Here is a 23,664-nt window from a genome sequence, read left to right as displayed (position 1 = left end):
GGTATGTTAACAGTTTCAAACTCAAATGTCACAAGGAGGAATTGTTACCATTTTGTTTTCGTATCAACATATTGCTTCGCCAAGTCTCTTCTCACTAATAGTTATCCTTCCTCTGAATGCGGCGTAATTGTTATAGAATTAAGAAAAAGGTTGGTTGGGCACGCTGGCTTATGCCTGTAATGTAATCGCAGCACTTTGTGAGGCCAAGGAGTTCAAGAGCAGCCTGGACAACAGAGCAAGACACCCCATCTCTCTCACAACAGAAAAATTAGCTGAGTATGGTGGTGCGTGCCTGTGGTCCCTGCTACTCTGGAGTCCGAGGTGGGAAGAACACTTAAGGCTACGGTGAGCTGTGATTGCTCCACTGTACTCCAGTCTTGGTGACAGAGCCAAGACCCTGTCTCAGAAAGGAAAATGTAAAAAAAGACAAGAAAAAGAAAAATCCAGAAATGTCATTTTCTTCTTTAATCATCCCAAAAGAGAAATCGGGTTTTTCTAAGGGTGTTAAAGGGTAACTGATAAGATTCTTTCCTTGCATTGTTTCTCCTTTTCAAATATTTCCAGTATTCTGTCCACATCGTCTCTCATCATCTCGTTACAAAGGTGTCTTCGAGGTTAGTGGTGTTTCTGTGTTGCACCTTGGAGAACAGCCGGCATGAAACCTCTTACCACCACCGTGCGCATTGTAGTCCCAATTAAAATCCTCTCCAGAGACGCCTGTGCTGCTTATGAAAGCAGAACTTTGGTTGTGCTAACATGTGCATTCAGCTCATGGTTTTAAGTTTATATCTGAGAGGATGCTGTAGAATTCATTAATCATATGGGATCAGTAATGATGGCAGGTAATTCTGGCTGATGTCTTTTAGAGGGTATTTTTCACTTCAAGTTACAACTTCCTTCGGGATAGTCATTTTGGGATTCATTGAAATGTGTGCTTTATTTCACAGCTCAGATTTTCGTTAGACATTTCATAGCATAGGATTTTGAAAGCAGATTTGGCAAAATCTTTCTAGTGAAATGTCTGACGTCAGAAGGAACAGCACTCAGAATTACTGGTAACTGTGGTCCATTTTCAGGCTGATGATAGAAGTCACTTGAACGGTCAGGGCTGCTGTGTGAGGTGGATGATGGGGTTTTTGAACCCTGACCCTCCTGACACGCCAGCTCTGGCCCTGGCCTTCTCTCCTCTCCACTGGGAGGAGAGAAGGTGCCAGCATCCACCTCACAGGCCATCGTGAGAACCCGGGACTAAGGGTTTGTGTTCCTCTTGCAGGTGGCGCCGCAGATGTGGGGGCCTGACGATATATACACACTGCAGGCTGCCAGTGTCGGGGTAATCCAGTTTTCGTCAAAAGGTGGGATTTGCTTTGCTACCCTGCGGACCAGGTGCAGTGCTGCTGTTGCAGCAGGTGTGTGGATCCTCTTGGGTGGTCCTCAGGTGGACAAGGAGTCACCGATTCCGATTCCCAGGGTTAGATGTGAGCGGGGACCATGGACCTCATGTGTTCAGAGGGGAGAAGTGAAAAAGCTTCCCTTGTAATTCCAGGACCGTCTATCCCAGGAATGCCAAGCCCCACTGGCTTTCACCCGACGCTGTCGTAGGTGACGCCGCATGGAAATGAGGACCCGTGTGCCGCATACCTGAGCCAGTACCCGTCTCCCTCCAGGGCCGTGGCCGAGCCCTCCTGATTTCGCTGGGTTGCCAGCCTGGGGATCTGTAAGCCCAGCGACGCCTGCGGTCTCGGCCCCCACTCCCCGTGGGGACAGGAGAGGTGGCTTCCGGGGGCTGGTGATGAATGCCTGAATGAAGCCGACTTGTGACTGCAGTTCTGTCTAAGGGCCTCCCCGGGTGTTAGATGTCAGTAAATGACACGTGTGTGTGTGGATCTCATGTGATGAGAGAAACAGTGGGGGAAACCAAAGCTTGTGGAGTCTGCAGGTGCTGGACTTGGGGATGTGTGCACCTGTGTACTTGGTGAGGGGCGTGAGGTCTGGAATGAGTGTGCACGTGTGTCACGTTTGTGCGTGTGTGGTGAGTGTATTTAGCAGGTGTGTGTGGAGTGAGCGTGTTCATGCGTGTGTCGTGTATGTTGGAGGGTGTGTGGAGTGTGTACACGCATCACATTTGGTGAGTGTATTTGAGGGTGTGTATGGAGTGCATAGAGGCGTTTGCGTGTATAGTATCGGGTGAAGGGGTGGCATGTGTGGAGTAAGCATGCACACGTGTGTGCTGTGTGTGGGGTTTCTACCTGCTCCTCCCCTGAGCCTGCTCCTGGGCCCTGCTGTCCTGGCAGCTTTACAGTTGGGTGTGTCTTTGATTCCGGAAGATTCTGGAACCCGATTCTGAAGCTGTGATCGCAAACTTGCAGCCCTGGGGGACGCTGGCCCGTGGAGCCGGCACGAGGATCTCTGTGCTGGCCTCTCCCTGGGCTGGGCTCCTCTGTCCACAGCAGAGCGTGTCCGATGATTGAGCTGTGCGGGTCTGTGGCTCCCCAGCCTCGAGTCAGCCCTCGGTTCTGGTCCCGCCTCTGTTTTTCTTGCTGAGGGGCTCCGGGAAGTGGTGCCTGGGATGACGTTTTCACCCTGGGGTTGCTTCGCCTGCTGCCCAGGTGCTGGCTGCCTGAGCCCTGCTGCCGTCCTGGGTGGTCGGGGCTGGCGCGGGGACATCCCTGAGCACCTGCGGGAAGGCAGGTTTAGGAAGTGCCAGAGGTGAGGGGCTTCCTCCCAGGCTTGATTTTCTGGAAAGTTCTGGGCCTCCTATTTTTCCCTAAGGGAAGTTAGAAACAGAGTTTCTCTTTAGGGGGAACGTCTTTGCAGCGTCTGTTGTTAGAATGTTCTCCAGGTGTGGAATACCCGGGGCCGTGTGTGTTTGGGAACCTCCGTGTCCTGAGCGAATTCAGTAGGGGATGGAGAGAGGCCTCCCTCCTGTCAGCTTGGCCTCTGTTTCCAGCTTGTGAGTTGTGAGGGTTGGCGGCTGCTGGCATCCCAGGGAGAGTCAAACACTGGGTGGCGTGGGATGGGAACGTTCGCTCTGACAAGGTCAGTGGGAAAGCGTCTAAGCAAACGTCGCTGTTCTCCGGGCTCCTCGGGGTCGAGCTTGTTTGGTGGTGGTCAGGGAAAGCTACCCTTGCTCCTGTTCCTCACCATCTGAATGGTGTCCAGGGCTTGTTCCGCCGGAGAGGTGATGCGCGTAGAATGGGGGTCAGGTCGCAGGCTCCGAGGTTGTTTGGAATCTGTCAACGGACTTCCTAAACACACAGGTGCTTGGTAAAGAGATGTTCCTGATTGGCTAAAACATCTCAACAGGACGTGATAGCTGGTGGTGGTTTCAAGACTACCACAATTTTCCTGTTCCTTTTTCAATGCCTGTTGGATAGGGGAGGATTGGCATACTTTTCTTTTCCTGTCTGCGTACTTGACACTTTGTTTATTTGTGTGCTTATGTGGGTGTGCAGTTGACAGGATTTCGAAGCGGTCTCAGCCCTGGGGAGGCTTCAGGGCAGCCTCCGTCAGCGCTGAAGGGAGGCAGGGATTTGGGGGCTACCTCCTCCACAGGACGGACACCAAGGGCCAGAGGTCAGCAATCTCAGTGAGGTCACACAGACGGGCACACCCAGCACCCTGGCCCCTGTGCCTCTCCTTCACGTTTGTCTCTGCTCCAAGCTGCTCTCCTGGGTCATCACGGGCGATCTCTAGGCGCGTGCTTGGTTCTTGCAGAAGTGGTGTCTGGCTGTGGTCAGTGTGGGCTCTCAGGACTTCCATGTTTTTGGCTCCCATCAATATTGGGCAGTGTGGTGTATGTTTGTTTTGGAGTGGTAGATCCGGGTGGATTTTGGCTTTGCCAACTCATTTAATACCTGTTTCTCCTGTTTCTGTATCGGGTGTTCTCTGGTTAGAAGGGGGATGACGGTGTGGTGGAACGGCTTCTGGCTGTTGAGCCCCTGCTGAGAGCTGTTTGGCGTGCACAGATCCGTTTCGGCACAATCTCATGAGCAGCCCTGGGCAGTGCAGAAAGCGAGGCCCAGGTGAGGCTGTCGGACACAGGAGGGCCCTGACCTGTGTGCTTTCAGCCTCTGAGCCGCCCCTCTCCTGACTGCTTACCAAGCTGTATCGATACTGAAATCTGAGCATTGAAAAGTCACCAGGGGAATGCCGTTTCCGGGGATCTTACTGTGAACCTTCTGTTAAAGGTTGGATGTCGAATAATGAATTGCCTTTGAATGCAGGTACCAAACGGGCTCCCTGGGATAACTCATATCCATAGAAACGTTTTAAAATAATGTTCCCAACTAGCTATCCTTTACATGCTTTCTACTCAGAGGTGCTCTGCTCTCCTGTGCGCTTTAGTGATATGCCGTGTTTGCTTTGCATGCACTTGGGTTTTCAGAAGAAAACCGTGTTTGCAGGTACACTTGGAGCACGACATTCTTCTTCCTATTAGTGTAGATGCTCCATGAGAGGAGATAATGCTCATGCATTTCTGTGTGTTTTGTGGGGAATAAAAGTAGCCGCCGGCTCTAGCAAACCTAGAAGATGCCCAAAAGGTGATACACGTGAAAATATGCGGCCACTGCCATAAACCGCCTTGTATTATGTGTGGCAAAGTGCTGTGTGTGCGCTGTCTATGGAGAAAATGAGTCTTCCCTATTTTCCCAAGAGGTAACACTTGAATAGACTTCAGAAGTTGTCTTATCTGCAAACGGTACCCTCTTTCCATTGTTTTGAGACGTTGTCATAGGAACTCACACATGTCATTGTTTTCTCAGTTAGAACCTCCAGGGTTTGTCATAGTCCCTGTGTGTCATCACAGCGTCTGGTTCCACTTGATTTAAAGCAGGAAGAGGCCAGCCCCGTGGCCTCGCTGGTGCTTCCCAAGCACAGGGTCTCATGAGGGCGGGAGCACTTGGTTGGGAGACGTGCTGTTCTTCCTGATAGAAACCCTGTGGTGCCGTTCGCTAGTCTCCTGCGGCGTTTCTTCCACCCTACATGCACCCAGTTTCTGTTGGTTTTTAGTTTATATTTTCCGAGACAGGGTCTTGCTCTGTCACCCAGGCTGGCATGCGGTGGCGTGATCCCTGGCTCAGGCGATCCTCCCCCCTCAGTCACCCGAGCAGCTGGGACCTGGGGCGCGCACCAGCATGCCTGGCTAATTTTTCTTTTCTTTGTTGCAGGGATGGGGGGGGTCCTGTTGTGTTGCCCAGGTGTGGCTCTGTTTTCTGGTGAGTGTACAGTGGGTTTTTATGGGAAACCTCTGTATTTGGGTCGGGGGTGTGGCATCCTGGTCAGGAAATGGCCCTCAGGCTTCCTTCCTGCCCAGCCAGGGTCACGAGTAGTGTCTCCACCTGGGCTGGTGTGTGTGTGCTGGCCAGTAGGGCTTAGTCCTGGACTGCAGACTGGTGCTGGTCCATGGTCTGTTAGGGACCGGGGTCATAGCCGGAGGTGAGTGGCGGGCGAAGTGAGCATGACCGCCTGAGCTCTGCCTCCTCTTGGATCAGCGGCAGCATTTAGATTCTCCTAGGCGCTGGGACCCTATTGTAAACGGCATGTGAAGGGATCTCGGAGGTGCTCCTTATGAGGATCCAATGCCTGACCTGAGGTGGAACAGTTGCATTTCAAAACCACCCCTCAGAAAAATTGTCTTCCGCGATACCCATCCCTGGTGCCGAGAAGGCTGGGGTCCTTAACCATCTGGAGGGATGTACCGTGTCAGACTCACTGTGGTCGACGGGCTGTAGGCCAGGTTTCGTGAGGTCACGTGTCGGCTTGTAGGACTTTCTCTGGCAGAGGTGCGAGTGACTTCTGTTCACTGTGAGAGGCTCATCTCAGGGGCTTCATGGCCTGGGGGATGGCAGCCTGTTTGAACTGATCGAGCAATCTCACGCTACCCTTATTTTCTGAAACACCCGTGAGTGACTTTTTCACACGTTCTTTGAAGCGGCGTCATGCCCGTGCTCCTTGGTAATGAGCGAATGCTTTTGTTGACCCCTCATCCCCTTTCCTTGGGGTGTGTTCCGGACTCGGTTCTCACGCGTTCTGCTTCTACGGGAATCTCTGAAGCTGCTGAGTGTAGAAAGCACTGAGGAGGCTGTGCTCCCACCCCCGTGAGCCTTCCAGGCATCGTCCTCTCCCCTCAGCGAGGCGACGTCCATGGCACACCGAGGAGGCTGTGCTCCTGTCCCCCGTAAGCCTTCCAGGCGTCCTCCTCTCCCCTCCAGGGGGGACAGGAGGAACCTTTCAAACCCTTCTTAAACTTGTTTCCATGTCTTTGTTTTAACAGATTTCTTTGCATCTTCTCCCTTATCCAGAAGTGAGGGTGTGAACGCTGAGTTATTCCCAGGAGTCAAGAAACCACACACGGCCCAAAGTGACATTTGTTTCCCCGAAATGATTTGTGTGTGTTCACCTTAAAATGCAGCTCAGTAAAACAGGTGTGTGTTTTGAGGAATGACTTGAAATTACCCTGGTAAAGATGTGACAGTTCCATTTCATCCAGTCTGTGCAGGTGTCCACAACCCCCTTCAGTGGTTGCGTGTGAGTTTATGTGACTTGGGGTTTTTTATTTATTTATTTTTTTTTTATTTTTTTTGAAGAAAGAAAATCTTGTTGCTGGGGACTTCAGAGGGTGTGCTGGGATTGTGTGGGGCGGACATCGGGGGCTTCAGTGTGTGGCCTCCTTGAAAAGACGTTCAAATTCAGGCTGAGCGTCCCTACTCCAAAATGCTCTGAAACCTGAAACATTCCGAGCTCTCCCTCATATGACACTCGCAGGAAATGCTCTTCGGAGCACTTTGGATTTCAGGCTGGGGATGCTCAACCAGAAAGCGAAATACTGCAAGAGCCTTCTTGCCCCAGGAGCTTGGATGAGGACATGTGGCCTGTGCCGGGCATCCGTGGCGTGCGAGGCAGCCTGGACTCGCTGGACTGGTTTTTGTAGGAGTCACAGAAGGGAAGGAGAGGGTCAAAGTGGCCACGCCTGGCTCCTGAGATAGGGCGGAGCAGAGGGAGGTGGGCGCGGAGGGCAGCAGCGGAGTCCCCAGCGTCCGGGGCTCCTGTCCCTGGTGGAGTTGAGAGCCTCCTCTAGTTGTGGCCTCTGCCCTGTCAGCAGCCACTGAGGCCTGGAGGGAGCTGGGGGCTGAGGGGGAGGAGGAAGGGACAGGCCTGCTTCTGGAGAGGGCTGGCGTCAACCTGTGCTAGCCTCGTGTGCTACTCCTGCGTCCGGGGTGCACGGCCGTGCCTCGTGCCTCGTGCCTCGTGCCTCGTGGCGCAGCGGTTCCCGGGGTGCGCAGCACTCTTGTCTTGCAGTAACGGCTTTGTCTCCAACCCTTGGAGGCAAGTTACCTTTTCCCCCTCCCCCTCCCCCACCCCCCCCAGTGAAAAGAGGTAGAGAATCTTACAGAAATGCATTTGCTGGAATGTCTCTTTTCCGATAAATCTGAAAGTATCTCCTAGTGAGTCTCGTGTGTAGAGTAAGGACAGTTCATGCATATCTTAAAGCAGGTACATCTAGCAACGCAGAGCATCCCGGTGCTAGGATGGAGTTTCCCACTAACTCTGGGAGTGGAATCTGTAGAGCCTCGGGTGCTTGCACCATGAGGTTAGCGAGGGTGCAGGTGCACCCACAGCCCTGCCTGTGCCGCGTCCCTTCTGCTATAGAGCGTCTGCCGGGGCCTGCGTGGGTCGCCTGAGCGTTGCTGTTCCCTTTTTCACATGAGCCTTTTTATCGAATACTAGGATAAACTTGACCTCACATACTTGGTGGGGAGAGAGAGAAGTATATCTGGGACCTCTTTAATTCTATGTTGGAAAATAGATTTGGGCAAAATATTTCTGCATATGCGTGCTTGGTGGGCGTGGGGTTCCCTGCCGCACCCTGGGGCACGTTCGCACGCACATTGTGATTTAATCTTGGGTCTATGGCAACAAAACTGTAGAAGTTGGCTATGACTGACTTTCTCAGATCTAGAAACAAACATACAATTGGAATCATCATCTATTGGACTTCTTTGTAAAACCTGATTTGAGCTATCATTTTTGCTTGGTATGTTAACAGTTTCAAACTCAAATGTCACAAGGAGGAATTGTTACCATTTTGTTTTCGTATCAACATATTGCTTCGCCAAGTCTCTTCTCACTAATAGTTATCCTTCCTCTGAATGCGGCGTAATTGTTATAGAATTAAGAAAAAGGTTGGTTGGGCACGCTGGCTTATGCCTGTAATGTAATCGCAGCACTTTGTGAGGCCAAGGAGTTCAAGAGCAGCCTGGACAACAGAGCAAGACACCCCATCTCTCTCACAACAGAAAAATTAGCTGAGTATGGTGGTGCGTGCCTGTGGTCCCTGCTACTCTGGAGTCCGAGGTGGGAAGAACACTTAAGGCTACGGTGAGCTGTGATTGCTCCACTGTACTCCAGTCTTGGTGACAGAGCCAAGACCCTGTCTCAGAAAGGAAAATGTAAAAAAAGACAAGAAAAAGAAAAATCCAGAAATGTCGTTTTCTTCTTTAATCATCCCAAAAGAGAAATCGGGTTTTTCTAAGGGTGTTAAAGGGTAACTGATAAGATTCTTTCCTTGCATTGTTTCTCCTTTTCAAATATTTCCAGTATTCTGTCCACATCGTCTCTCATCATCTCGTTACAAAGGTGTCTTCGAGGTTAGTGGTGTTTCTGTGTTGCACCTTGGAGAACAGCCGGCATGAAACCTCTTACCACCACCGTGCGCATTGTAGTCCCAATTAAAATCCTCTCCAGAGACGCCTGTGCTGCTTATGAAAGCAGAACTTTGGTTGTGCTAACATGTGCATTCAGCTCATGGTTTTAAGTTTATATCTGAGAGGATGCTGTAGAATTCATTAATCATATGGGATCAGTAATGATGGCAGGTAATTCTGGCTGATGTCTTTTAGAGGGTATTTTTCACTTCAAGTTACAACTTCCTTCGGGATAGTCATTTTGGGATTCATTGAAATGTGTGCTTTATTTCACAGCTCAGATTTTCGTTAGACATTTCATAGCATAGGATTTTGAAAGCAGATTTGGCAAAATCTTTCTAGCGAAATGTCTGACGTCAGAAGGAACAGCACTCAGAATTACTGGTAACTGTGGTCCATTTTCAGGCTGATGATAGAAGTCACTTGAACGGTCAGGGCTGCTGTGTGAGGTGGATGATGGGGTTTTTGAACCCTGACCCTCCTGACACGCCAGCTCTGGCCCTGGCCTTCTCTCCTCTCCACTGGGAGGAGAGAAGGTGCCAGCATCCACCTCACAGGCCATCGTGAGAACCCGGGACTAAGGGTTTGTGTTCCTCTTGCAGGTGGCGCCGCAGATGTGGGGGCCTGACGATATATACACACTGCAGGCTGCCAGTGTCGGGGTAATCCAGTTTTCGTCAAAAGGTGGGATTTGCTTTGCTACCCTGCGGACCAGGTGCAGTGCTGCTGTTGCAGCAGGTGTGTGGATCCTCTTGGGTGGTCCTCAGGTGGACAAGGAGTCACCGATTCCGATTCCCAGGGTTAGATGTGAGCGGGGACCATGGACCTCATGTGTTCAGAGGGGAGAAGTGAAAAAGCTTCCCTTGTAATTCCAGGACCGTCTATCCCAGGAATGCCAAGCCCCACTGGCTTTCACCCGACGCTGTCGTAGGTGACGCCGCATGGAAATGAGGACCCGTGTGCCGCATACCTGAGCCAGTACCCGTCTCCCTCCAGGGCCGTGGCCGAGCCCTCCTGATTTCGCTGGGTTGCCAGCCTGGGGATCTGTAAGCCCAGCGACGCCTGCGGTCTCGGCCCCCACTCCCCGTGGGGACAGGAGAGGTGGCTTCCGGGGGCTGGTGATGAATGCCTGAATGAAGCCGACTTGTGACTGCAGTTCTGTCTAAGGGCCTCCCCGGGTGTTAGATGTCAGTAAATGACACGTGTGTGTGTGGATCTCATGTGATGAGAGAAACAGTGGGGGAAACCAAAGCTTGTGGAGTCTGCAGGTGCTGGACTTGGGGATGTGTGCACCTGTGTACTTGGTGAGGGGCGTGAGGTCTGGAATGAGTGTGCACGTGTGTCACGTTTGTGCGTGTGTGGTGAGTGTATTTAGCAGGTGTGTGTGGAGTGAGCGTGTTCATGCGTGTGTCGTGTATGTTGGAGGGTGTGTGGAGTGTGTACACGCATCACATTTGGTGAGTGTATTTGAGGGTGTGTATGGAGTGCATAGAGGCGTTTGCGTGTATAGTATCGGGTGAAGGGGTGGCATGTGTGGAGTAAGCATGCACACGTGTGTGCTGTGTGTGGGGTTTCTACCTGCTCCTCCCCTGAGCCTGCTCCTGGGCCCTGCTGTCCTGGCAGCTTTACAGTTGGGTGTGTCTTTGATTCCGGAAGATTCTGGAACCCGATTCTGAAGCTGTGATCGCAAACTTGCAGCCCTGGGGGACGCTGGCCCGTGGAGCCGGCACGAGGATCTCTGTGCTGGCCTCTCCCTGGGCTGGGCTCCTCTGTCCACAGCAGAGCGTGTCCGATGATTGAGCTGTGCGGGTCTGTGGCTCCCCAGCCTCGAGTCAGCCCTCGGTTCTGGTCCCGCCTCTGTTTTTCTTGCTGAGGGGCTCCGGGAAGTGGTGCCTGGGATGACGTTTTCACCCTGGGGTTGCTTCGCCTGCTGCCCAGGTGCTGGCTGCCTGAGCCCTGCTGCCATCCTGGGTGGTCGGGGCTGGCGCGGGGACATCCCTGAGCACCTGCGGGAAGGCAGGTTTAGGAAGTGCCAGAGGTGAGGGGCTTCCTCCCAGGCTTGATTTTCTGGAAAGTTCTGGGCCTCCTATTTTTCCCTAAGGGAAGTTAGAAACAGAGTTTCTCTTTAGGGGGAACGTCTTTGCAGCGTCTGTTGTTAGAATGTTCTCCAGGTGTGGAATACCCGGGGCCGTGTGTGTTTGGGAACCTCCGTGTCCTGAGCGAATTCAGTAGGGGATGGAGAGAGGCCTCCCTCCTGTCAGCTTGGCCTCTGTTTCCAGCTTGTGAGTTGTGAGGGTTGGCGGCTGCTGGCATCCCAGGGAGAGTCAAACACTGGGTGGCGTGGGATGGGAACGTTCGCTCTGACAAGGTCAGTGGGAAAGCGTCTAAGCAAACGTCGCTGTTCTCCGGGCTCCTCGGGGTCGAGCTTGTTTGGTGGTGGTCAGGGAAAGCTACCCTTGCTCCTGTTCCTCACCATCTGAATGGTGTCCAGGGCTTGTTCCGCCGGAGAGGTGATGCGCGTAGAATGGGGGTCAGGTCGCAGGCTCCGAGGTTGTTTGGAATCTGTCAACGGACTTCCTAAACACACAGGTGCTTGGTAAAGAGATGTTCCTGATTGGCTAAAACATCTCAACAGGACGTGATAGCTGGTGGTGGTTTCAAGACTACCACAATTTTCCTGTTCCTTTTTCAATGCCTGTTGGATAGGGGAGGATTGGCATACTTTTCTTTTCCTGTCTGCGTACTTGACACTTTGTTTATTTGTGTGCTTATGTGGGTGTGCAGTTGACAGGATTTCGAAGCGGTCTCAGCCCTGGGGAGGCTTCAGGGCAGCCTCCGTCAGCGCTGAAGGGAGGCAGGGATTTGGGGGCTACCTCCTCCACAGGACGGACACCAAGGGCCAGAGGTCAGCAATCTCAGTGAGGTCACACAGACGGGCACACCCAGCACCCTGGCCCCTGTGCCTCTCCTTCACGTTTGTCTCTGCTCCAAGCTGCTCTCCTGGGTCATCACGGGCGATCTCTAGGCGCGTGCTTGGTTCTTGCAGAAGTGGTGTCTGGCTGTGGTCAGTGTGGGCTCTCAGGACTTCCATGTTTTTGGCTCCCATCAATATTGGGCAGTGTGGTGTATGTTTGTTTTGGAGTGGTAGATCCGGGTGGATTTTGGCTTTGCCAACTCATTTAATACCTGTTTCTCCTGTTTCTGTATCGGGTGTTCTCTGGTTAGAAGGGGGATGACGGTGTGGTGGAACGGCTTCTGGCTGTTGAGCCCCTGCTGAGAGCTGTTTGGCGTGCACAGATCCGTTTCGGCACAATCTCATGAGCAGCCCTGGGCAGTGCAGAAAGCGAGGCCCAGGTGAGGCTGTCGGACACAGGAGGGCCCTGACCTGTGTGCTTTCAGCCTCTGAGCCGCCCCTCTCCTGACTGCTTACCAAGCTGTATCGATACTGAAATCTGAGCATTGAAAAGTCACCAGGGGAATGCCGTTTCCGGGGATCTTACTGTGAACCTTCTGTTAAAGGTTGGATGTCGAATAATGAATTGCCTTTGAATGCAGGTACCAAACGGGCTCCCTGGGATAACTCATATCCATAGAAACGTTTTAAAATAATGTTCCCAACTAGCTATCCTTTACATGCTTTCTACTCAGAGGTGCTCTGCTCTCCTGTGCGCTTTAGTGATATGCCGTGTTTGCTTTGCATGCACTTGGGTTTTCAGAAGAAAACCGTGTTTGCAGGTACACTTGGAGCACGACATTCTTCTTCCTATTAGTGTAGATGCTCCATGAGAGGAGATAATGCTCATGCATTTCTGTGTGTTTTGTGGGGAATAAAAGTAGCCGCCGGCTCTAGCAAACCTAGAAGATGCCCAAAAGGTGATACACGTGAAAATATGCGGCCACTGCCATAAACCGCCTTGTATTATGTGTGGCAAAGTGCTGTGTGTGCGCTGTCTATGGAGAAAATGAGTCTTCCCTATTTTCCCAAGAGGTAACACTTGAATAGACTTCAGAAGTTGTCTTATCTGCAAACGGTACCCTCCTTCCATTGTTTTGAGACGTTGTCATAGGAACTCACACATGTCATTGTTTTCTCAGTTAGAACCTCCAGGGTTTGTCATAGTCCCTGTGTGTCATCACAGCGTCTGGTTCCACTTGATTTAAAGCAGGAAGAGGCCAGCCACGTGGCCTCGCTGGTGCTTCCCAAGCACAGGGTCTCATGAGGGCGGGAGCACTTGGTTGGGAGACGTGCTGTTCTTCCTGATAGAAACCCTGTGGTGCCGTTCGCTAGTCTCCTGCGGCGTTTCTTCCACCCTACATGCACCCAGTTTCTGTTGGTTTTTAGTTTATATTTTCCGAGACAGGGTCTTGCTCTGTCACCCAGGCTGGCATGCGGTGGCGTGATCCCTGGCTCAGGCGATCCTCCCCCCTCAGTCACCCGAGCAGCTGGGACCTGGGGCGCGCACCAGCATGCCTGGCTAATTTTTCTTTTCTTTGTTGCAGGGATGGGGGGGTCCTGTTGTGTTGCCCAGGTGTGGCTCTGTTTTCTGGTGAGTGTACAGTGGGTTTTTATGGGAAACCTCTGTATTTGGGTCGGGGGTGTGGCATCCTGGTCAGGAAATGGCCCTCAGGCTTCCTTCCTGCCCAGCCAGGGTCACGAGTAGTGTCTCCACCTGGGCTGGTGTGTGTGTGCTGGCCAGTAGGGCTTAGTCCTGGACTGCAGACTGGTGCTGGTCCATGGTCTGTTAGGGACCGGGGTCATAGCCGGAGGTGAGTGGCGGGCGAAGTGAGCATGACCGCCTGAGCTCTGCCTCCTCTTGGATCAGCGGCAGCATTTAGATTCTCCTAGGCGCTGGGACCCTATTGTAAACGGCATGTGAAGGGATCTCGGAGGTGCTCCTTATGAGGATCCAATGCCTGACCTGAGGTGGAACAGTTGCATTTCAAAACCACCCCTCAGAAAAATTGTCTTCCGCGATACCCATCCCTGGTGCCGAGAAGGCTGGGGTCCTTAACCATCTGGAGGGATGTACCGTGTCAGACTCACTGTGGTCGACGGGCTGTAGGCCAGGTTTCGTGAGGTCACGTGTCGGCTTGTAGGACTTTCTCTGGCAGAGGTGCGAGTGACTTCTGTTCACTGTGAGAGGCTCATCTCAGGGGCTTCATGGCCTGGGGGATGGCAGCCTGTTTGAACTGATCGAGCAATCTCACGCTACCCTTATTTTCTGAAACACCCGTGAGTGACTTTTTCACACGTTCTTTGAAGCGGCGTCATGCCCGTGCTCCTTGGTAATGAGCGAATGCTTTTGTTGACCCCTCATCCCCTTTCCTTGGGGTGTGTTCCGGACTCGGTTCTCACGCGTTCTGCTTCTACGGGAATCTCTGAAGCTGCTGAGTGTAGAAAGCACTGAGGAGGCTGTGCTCCCACCCCCGTGAGCCTTCCAGGCATCGTCCTCTCCCCTCAGCGAGGCGACGTCCATGGCACACCGAGGAGGCTGTGCTCCTGTCCCCCGTAAGCCTTCCAGGCGTCCTCCTCTCCCCTCCAGGGGGACAGGAGGAACCTTTCAAACCCTTCTTAAACTTGTTTCCATGTCTTTGTTTTAACAGATTTCTTTGCATCTTCTCCCTTATCCAGAAGTGAGGGTGTGAACGCTGAGTTATTCCCAGGAGTCAAGAAACCACACACGGCCCAAAGTGACATTTGTTTCCCCGAAATGATTTGTGTGTGTTCACCTTAAAATGCAGCTCAGTAAAACAGGTGTGTGTTTTGAGGAATGACTTGAAATTACCCTGGTAAAGATGTGACAGTTCCATTTCATCCAGTCTGTGCAGGTGTCCACAACCCCCTTCAGTGGTTGCGTGTGAGTTTATGTGACTTGGGGTTTTTTATTTATTTATTTATTTTTTATTTTTTTTGAAGAAAGAAAATCTTGTTGCTGGGGACTTCAGAGGGTGTGCTGGGATTGTGTGGGGCGGACATCGGGGGCTTCAGTGTGTGGCCTCCTTGAAAAGACGTTCAAATTCAGGCTGAGCGTCCCTACTCCAAAATGCTCTGAAACCTGAAACATTCCGAGCTCTCCCTCATATGACACTCGCAGGAAATGCTCTTCGGAGCACTTTGGATTTCAGGCTGGGGATGCTCAACCAGAAAGCGAAATACTGCAAGAGCCTTCTTGCCCCAGGAGCTTGGATGAGGACATGTGGCCTGTGCCGGGCATCCGTGGCGTGCGAGGCAGCCTGGACTCGCTGGACTGGTTTTTGTAGGAGTCACAGAAGGGAAGGAGAGGGTCAAAGTGGCCACGCCTGGCTCCTGAGATAGGGCGGAGCAGAGGGAGGTGGGCGCGGAGGGCAGCAGCGGAGTCCCCAGCGTCCGGGGCTCCTGTCCCTGGTGGAGTTGAGAGCCTCCTCTAGTTGTGGCCTCTGCCCTGTCAGCAGCCACTGAGGCCTGGAGGGAGCTGGGGGCTGAGGGGGAGGAGGAAGGGACAGGCCTGCTTCTGGAGAGGGCTGGCGTCAACCTGTGCTAGCCTCGTGTGCTACTCCTGCGTCCGGGGTGCACGGCCGTGCCTCGTGCCTCGTGCCTCGTGGCGCAGCGGTTCCCGGGGTGCGCAGCACTCTTGTCTTGCAGTAACGGCTTTGTCTCCAACCCTTGGAGGCAAGTTACCTTTTCCCCCTCCCCCTCCCCCACCCCCCCCAGTGAAAAGAGGTAGAGAATCTTACAGAAATGCATTTGCTGGAATGTCTCTTTTCCGATAAATCTGAAAGTATCTCCTAGTGAGTCTCGTGTGTAGAGTAAGGACAGTTCATGCATATCTTAAAGCAGGTACATCTAGCAACGCAGAGCATCCCGGTGCTAGGATGGAGTTTCCCACTAACTCTGGGAGTGGAATCTGTAGAGCCTCGGGTGCTTGCACCATGAGGTTAGCGAGGGTGCAGGTGCACCCACAGCCCTGCCTGTGCCGCGTCCCTTCTGCTATAGAGCGTCTGCCGGGGCCTGCGTGGGTCGCCTGAGCGTTGCTGTTCCCTTTTTCACATGAGCCTTTTTATCGAATACTAGGATAAACTTGACCTCACATACTTGGTGGGGAGAGAGAGAAGTATATCTGGGACCTCTTTAATTCTATGTTGGAAAATAGATTTGGGCAAAATATTTCTGCATATGCGTGCTTGGTGGGCGTGGGGTTCCCTGCCGCACCCTGGGGCACGTTCGCACGCACATTGTGATTTAATCTTGGGTCTATGGCAACAAAACTGTAGAAGTTGGCTATGACTGACTTTCTCAGATCTAGAAACAAACATACAATTGGAATCATCATCTATTGGACTTCTTTGTAAAACCTGATTTGAGCTATCATTTTTGCTTGGTATGTTAACAGTTTCAAACTCAAATGTCACAAGGAGGAATTGTTACCATTTTGTTTTCGTATCAACATATTGCTTCGCCAAGTCTCTTCTCACTAATAGTTATCCTTCCTCTGAATGCGGCGTAATTGTTATAGAATTAAGAAAAAGGTTGGTTGGGCACGCTGGCTTATGCCTGTAATGTAATCGCAGCACTTTGTGAGGCCAAGGAGTTCAAGAGCAGCCTGGACAACAGAGCAAGACACCCCATCTCTCTCACAACAGAAAAATTAGCTGAGTATGGTGGTGCGTGCCTGTGGTCCCTGCTACTCTGGAGTCCGAGGTGGGAAGAACACTTAAGGCTACGGTGAGCTGTGATTGCTCCACTGTACTCCAGTCTTGGTGACAGAGCCAAGACCCTGTCTCAGAAAGGAAAATGTAAAAAAAGACAAGAAAAAGAAAAATCCAGAAATGTCGTTTTCTTCTTTAATCATCCCAAAAGAGAAATCGGGTTTTTCTAAGGGTGTTAAAGGGTAACTGATAAGATTCTTTCCTTGCATTGTTTCTCCTTTTCAAATATTTCCAGTATTCTGTCCACATCGTCTCTCATCATCTCGTTACAAAGGTGTCTTCGAGGTTAGTGGTGTTTCTGTGTTGCACCTTGGAGAACAGCCGGCATGAAACCTCTTACCACCACCGTGCGCATTGTAGTCCCAATTAAAATCCTCTCCAGAGACGCCTGTGCTGCTTATGAAAGCAGAACTTTGGTTGTGCTAACATGTGCATTCAGCTCATGGTTTTAAGTTTATATCTGAGAGGATGCTGTAGAATTCATTAATCATATGGGATCAGTAATGATGGCAGGTAATTCTGGCTGATGTCTTTTAGAGGGTATTTTTCACTTCAAGTTACAACTTCCTTCGGGATAGTCATTTTGGGATTCATTGAAATGTGTGCTTTATTTCACAGCTCAGATTTTCGTTAGACATTTCATAGCATAGGATTTTGAAAGCAGATTTGGCAAAATCTTTCTAGCGAAATGTCTGACGTCAGAAGGAACAGCACTCAGAATTACTGGTAACTGTGGTCCATTTTCAGGCTGATGATAGAAGTCACTTGAACGGTCAGGGCTGCTGTGTGAGGTGGATGATGGGGTTTTTGAACCCTGACCCTCCTGACACGCCAGCTCTGGCCCTGGCCTTCTCTCCTCTCCACTGGGAGGAGAGAAGGTGCCAGCATCCACCTCACAGGCCATCGTGAGAACCCGGGACTAAGGGTTTGTGTTCCTCTTGCAGGTGGCGCCGCAGATGTGGGGGCCTGACGATATATACACACTGCAGGCTGCCAGTGTCGGGGTAATCCAGTTTTCGTCAAAAGGTGGGATTTGCTTTGCTACCCTGCGGACCAGGTGCAGTGCTGCTGTTGCAGCAGGTGTGTGGATCCTCTTGGGTGGTCCTCAGGTGGACAAGGAGTCACCGATTCCGATTCCCAGGGTTAGATGTGAGCGGGGACCATGGACCTCATGTGTTCAGAGGGGAGAAGTGAAAAAGCTTCCCTTGTAATTCCAGGACCGTCTATCCCAGGAATGCCAAGCCCCACTGGCTTTCACCCGACGCTGTCGTAGGTGACGCCGCATGGAAATGAGGACCCGTGTGCCGCATACCTGAGCCAGTACCCGTCTCCCTCCAGGGCCGTGGCCGAGCCCTCCTGATTTCGCTGGGTTGCCAGCCTGGGGATCTGTAAGCCCAGCGACGCCTGCGGTCTCGGCCCCCACTCCCCGTGGGGACAGGAGAGGTGGCTTCCGGGGGCTGGTGATGAATGCCTGAATGAAGCCGACTTGTGACTGCAGTTCTGTCTAAGGGCCTCCCCGGGTGTTAGATGTCAGTAAATGACACGTGTGTGTGTGGATCTCATGTGATGAGAGAAACAGTGGGGGAAACCAAAGCTTGTGGAGTCTGCAGGTGCTGGACTTGGGGATGTGTGCACCTGTGTACTTGGTGAGGGGCGTGAGGTCTGGAATGAGTGTGCACGTGTGTCACGTTTGTGCGTGTGTGGTGAGTGTATTTAGCAGGTGTGTGTGGAGTGAGCGTGTTCATGCGTGTGTCGTGTATGTTGGAGGGTGTGTGGAGTGTGTACACGCATCACATTTGGTGAGTGTATTTGAGGGTGTGTATGGAGTGCATAGAGGCGTTTGCGTGTATAGTATCGGGTGAAGGGGTGGCATGTGTGGAGTAAGCATGCACACGTGTGTGCTGTGTGTGGGGTTTCTACCTGCTCCTCCCCTGAGCCTGCTCCTGGGCCCTGCTGTCCTGGCAGCTTTACAGTTGGGTGTGTCTTTGATTCCGGAAGATTCTGGAACCCGATTCTGAAGCTGTGATCGCAAACTTGCAGCCCTGGGGGACGCTGGCCCGTGGAGCCGGCACGAGGATCTCTGTGCTGGCCTCTCCCTGGGCTGGGCTCCTCTGTCCACAGCAGAGCGTGTCCGATGATTGAGCTGTGCGGGTCTGTGGCTCCCCAGCCTCGAGTCAGCCCTCGGTTCTGGTCCCGCCTCTGTTTTTCTTGCTGAGGGGCTCCGGGAAGTGGTGCCTGGGATGACGTTTTCACCCTGGGGTTGCTTCGCCTGCTGCCCAGGTGCTGGCTGCCTGAGCCCTGCTGCCGTCCTGGGTGGTCGGGGCTGGCGCGGGGACATCCCTGAGCACCTGCGGGAAGGCAGGTTTAGGAAGTGCCAGAGGTGAGGGGCTTCCTCCCAGGCTTGATTTTCTGGAAAGTTCTGGGCCTCCTATTTTTCCCTAAGGGAAGTTAGAAACAGAGTTTCTCTTTAGGGGGAACGTCTTTGCAGCGTCTGTTGTTAGAATGTTCTCCAGGTGTGGAATACCCGGGGCCGTGTGTGTTTGGGAACCTCCGTGTCCTGAGCGAATTCAGTAGGGGATGGAGAGAGGCCTCCCTCCTGTCAGCTTGGCCTCTGTTTCCAGCTTGTGAGTTGTGAGGGTTGGCGGCTGCTGGCATCCCAGGGAGAGTCAAACACTGGGTGGCGTGGGATGGGAACGTTCGCTCTGACAAGGTCAGTGGGAAAGCGTCTAAGCAAACGTCGCTGTTCTCCGGGCTCCTCGGGGTTGAGCTTGTTTGGTGGTGGTCAGGGAAAGCTACCCTTGCTCCTGTTCCTCACCATCTGAATGGTGTCCAGGGCTTGTTCCGCCGGAGAGGTGATGCGCGTAGAATGGGGGTCAGGTCGCAGGCTCCGAGGTTGTTTGGAATCTGTCAACGGACTTCCTAAACACACAGGTGCTTGGTAAAGAGATGTTCCTGATTGGCTAAAACATCTCAACAGGACGTGATAGCTGGTGGTGGTTTCAAGACTACCACAATTTTCCTGTTCCTTTTTCAATGCCTGTTGGATAGGGGAGGATTGGCATACTTTTCTTTTCCTGTCTGCGTACTTGACACTTTGTTTATTTGTGTGCTTATGTGGGTGTGCAGTTGACAGGATTTCGAAGCGGTCTCAGCCCTGGGGAGGCTTCAGGGCAGCCTCCGTCAGCGCTGAAGGGAGGCAGGGATTTGGGGGCTACCTCCTCCACAGGACGGACACCAAGGGCCAGAGGTCAGCAATCTCAGTGAGGTCACACAGACGGGCACACCCAGCACCCTGGCCCCTGTGCCTCTCCTTCACGTTTGTCTCTGCTCCAAGCTGCTCTCCTGGGTCATCACGGGCGATCTCTAGGCGCGTGCTTGGTTCTTGCAGAAGTGGTGTCTGGCTGTGGTCAGTGTGGGCTCTCAGGACTTCCATGTTTTTGGCTCCCATCAATATTGGGCAGTGTGGTGTATGTTTGTTTTGGAGTGGTAGATCCGGGTGGATTTTGGCTTTGCCAACTCACTTAATACCTGTTTCTCCTGTTTCTGTATCGGGTGTTCTCTGGTTAGAAGGGGGATGACGGTGTGGTGGAACGGCTTCTGGCTGTTGAGCCCCTGCTGAGAGCTGTTTGGCGTGCACAGATCCGTTTCGGCACAATCTCATGAGCAGCCCTGGGCAGTGCAGAAAGCGAGGCCCAGGTGAGGCTGTCGGACACAGGAGGGCCCTGACCTGTGTGCTTTCAGCCTCTGAGCCGCCCCTCTCCTGACTGCTTACCAAGCTGTATCGATACTGAAATCTGAGCATTGAAAAGTCACCAGGGGAATGCCGTTTCCGGGGATCTTACTGTGAACCTTCTGTTAAAGGTTGGATGTCGAATAATGAATTGCCTTTGAATGCAGGTACCAAACGGGCTCCCTGGGATAACTCATATCCATAGAAACGTTTTAAAATAATGTTCCCAACTAGCTATCCTTTACATGCTTTCTACTCAGAGGTGCTCTGCTCTCCTGTGCGCTTTAGTGATATGCCGTGTTTGCTTTGCATGCACTTGGGTTTTCAGAAGAAAACCGTGTTTGCAGGTACACTTGGAGCACGACATTCTTCTTCCTATTAGTGTAGATGCTCCATGAGAGGAGATAATGCTCATGCATTTCTGTGTGTTTTGTGGGGAATAAAAGTAGCCGCCGGCTCTAGCAAACCTAGAAGATGCCCAAAAGGTGATACACGTGAAAATATGCGGCCACTGCCATAAACCGCCTTGTATTATGTGTGGCAAAGTGCTGTGTGTGCGCTGTCTATGGAGAAAATGAGTCTTCCCTATTTTCCCAAGAGGTAACACTTGAATAGACTTCAGAAGTTGTCTTATCTGCAAACGGTACCCTCCTTCCATTGTTTTGAGACGTTGTCATAGGAACTCACACATGTCATTGTTTTCTCAGTTAGAACCTCCAGGGTTTGTCATAGTCCCTGTGTGTCATCACAGCGTCTGGTTCCACTTGATTTAAAGCAGGAAGAGGCCAGCCACGTGGCCTCGCTGGTGCTTCCCAAGCACAGGGTCTCATGAGGGCGGGAGCACTTGGTTGGGAGACGTGCTGTTCTTCCTGATAGAAACCCTGTGGTGCCGTTCGCTAGTCTCCTGCGGCGTTTCTTCCACCCTACATGCACCCAGTTTCTGTTGGTTTTTAGTTTATATTTTCCGAGACAGGGTCTTGCTCTGTCACCCAGGCTGGCATGCGGTGGCGTGATCCCTGGCTCAGGCGATCCTCCCCCCTCAGTCACCCGAGCAGCTGGGACCTGGGGCGCGCACCAGCATGCCTGGCTAATTTTTCTTTTCTTTGTTGCAGGGATGGGGGGGTCCTGTTGTGTTGCCCAGGTGTGGCTCTGTTTTCTGGTGAGTGTACAGTGGGTTTTTATGGGAAACCTCTGTATTTGGGTCGGGGGTGTGGCATCCTGGTCAGGAAATGGCCCTCAGGCTTCCTTCCTGCCCAGCCAGGGTCACGAGTAGTGTCTCCACCTGGGCTGGTGTGTGTGTGCTGGCCAGTAGGGCTTAGTCCTGGACTGCAGACTGGTGCTGGTCCATGGTCTGTTAGGGACCGGGGTCATAGCCGGAGGTGAGTGGCGGGCGAAGTGAGCATGACCGCCTGAGCTCTGCCTCCTCTTGGATCAGCGGCAGCATTTAGATTCTCCTAGGCGCTGGGACCCTATTGTAAACGGCATGTGAAGGGATCTCGGAGGTGCTCCTTATGAGGATCCAATGCCTGACCTGAGGTGGAACAGTTGCATTTCAAAACCACCCCTCAGAAAAATTGTCTTCCGCGATACCCATCCCTGGTGCCGAGAAGGCTGGGGTCCTTAACCATCTGGAGGGATGTACCGTGTCAGACTCACTGTGGTCGACGGGCTGTAGGCCAGGTTTCGTGAGGTCACGTGTCGGCTTGTAGGACTTTCTCTGGCAGAGGTGCGAGTGACTTCTGTTCACTGTGAGAGGCTCATCTCAGGGGCTTCATGGCCTGGGGGATGGCAGCCTGTTTGAACTGATCGAGCAATCTCACGCTACCCTTATTTTCTGAAACACCCGTGAGTGACTTTTTCACACGTTCTTTGAAGCGGCGTCATGCCCGTGCTCCTTGGTAATGAGCGAATGCTTTTGTTGACCCCTCATCCCCTTTCCTTGGGGTGTGTTCCGGACTCGGTTCTCACGCGTTCTGCTTCTACGGGAATCTCTGAAGCTGCTGAGTGTAGAAAGCACTGAGGAGGCTGTGCTCCCACCCCCGTGAGCCTTCCAGGCATCGTCCTCTCCCCTCAGCGAGGCGACGTCCATGGCACACCGAGGAGGCTGTGCTCCTGTCCCCCGTAAGCCTTCCAGGCGTCCTCCTCTCCCCTCCAGGGGGACAGGAGGAACCTTTCAAACCCTTCTTAAACTTGTTTCCATGTCTTTGTTTTAACAGATTTCTTTGCATCTTCTCCCTTATCCAGAAGTGAGGGTGTGAACGCTGAGTTATTCCCAGGAGTCAAGAAACCACACACGGCCCAAAGTGACATTTGTTTCCCCGAAATGATTTGTGTGTGTTCACCTTAAAATGCAGCTCAGTAAAACAGGTGTGTGTTTTGAGGAATGACTTGAAATTACCCTGGTAAAGATGTGACAGTTCCATTTCATCCAGTCTGTGCAGGTGTCCACAACCCCCTTCAGTGGTTGCGTGTGAGTTTATGTGACTTGGGGTTTTTTATTTATTTATTTATTTTTTATTTTTTTTGAAGAAAGAAAATCTTGTTGCTGGGGACCTCAGAGGGTGTGCTGGGATTGTGTGGGGCGGACATCGGGGGCTTCAGTGTGTGGCCTCCTTGAAAAGACGTTCAAATTCAGGCTGAGCGTCCCTACTCCAAAATGCTCTGAAACCTGAAACATTCCGAGCTCTCCCTCATATGACACTCGCAGGAAATGCTCTTCGGAGCACTTTGGATTTCAGGCTGGGGATGCTCAACCAGAAAGCGAAATACTGCAAGAGCCTTCTTGCCCCAGGAGCTTGGATGAGGACATGTGGCCTGTGCCGGGCATCCGTGGCGTGCGAGGCAGCCTGGACTCGCTGGACTGGTTTTTGTAGGAGTCACAGAAGGGAAGGAGAGGGTCAAAGTGGCCACGCCTGGCTCCTGAGATAGGGCGGAGCAGAGGGAGGTGGGCGCGGAGGGCAGCAGCGAAGTCCCCAGCGTCCGGGGCTCCTGTCCCTGGTGGAGTTGAGAGCCTCCTCTAGTTGTGGCCTCTGCCCTGTCAGCAGCCACTGAGGCCTGGAGGGAGCTGGGGGCTGAGGGGGAGGAGGAAGGGACAGGCCTGCTTCTGGAGAGGGCTGGCGTCAACCTGTGCTAGCCTCGTGTGCTACTCCTGCGTCCGGGGTGCACGGCCGTGCCTCGTGCCTCGTGCCTCGTGCCTCGTGGCGCAGCGGTTCCCGGGGTGCGCAGCACTCTTGTCTTGCAGTAACGGCTTTGTCTCCAACCCTTGGAGGCAAGTTACCTTTTCCCCCTCCCCCCTCCCCCACCCCCCCCCCAGTGAAAAGAGGTAGAGAATCTTACAGAAATGCATTTGCTGGAATGTCTCTTTTCCGATAAATCTGAAAGTATCTCCTAGTGAGTCTCGTGTGTAGAGTAAGGACAGTTCATGCATATCTTAAAGCAGGTACATCTAGCAACGCAGAGCATCCCGGTGCTAGGATGGAGTTTCCCACTAACTCTGGGAGTGGAATCTGTAGAGCCTCGGGTGCTTGCACCATGAGGTTA

The sequence above is a fragment of the Chlorocebus sabaeus genome, unplaced genomic scaffold (genome assembly GCF_047675955.1).
Source record: "Chlorocebus sabaeus isolate Y175 unplaced genomic scaffold, mChlSab1.0.hap1 unalloc_scaffold_236, whole genome shotgun sequence".
Taxonomy (NCBI): Eukaryota; Metazoa; Chordata; class Mammalia; order Primates; family Cercopithecidae; genus Chlorocebus; species Chlorocebus sabaeus.
This window is presented reverse-complemented; position numbering follows the sequence as displayed.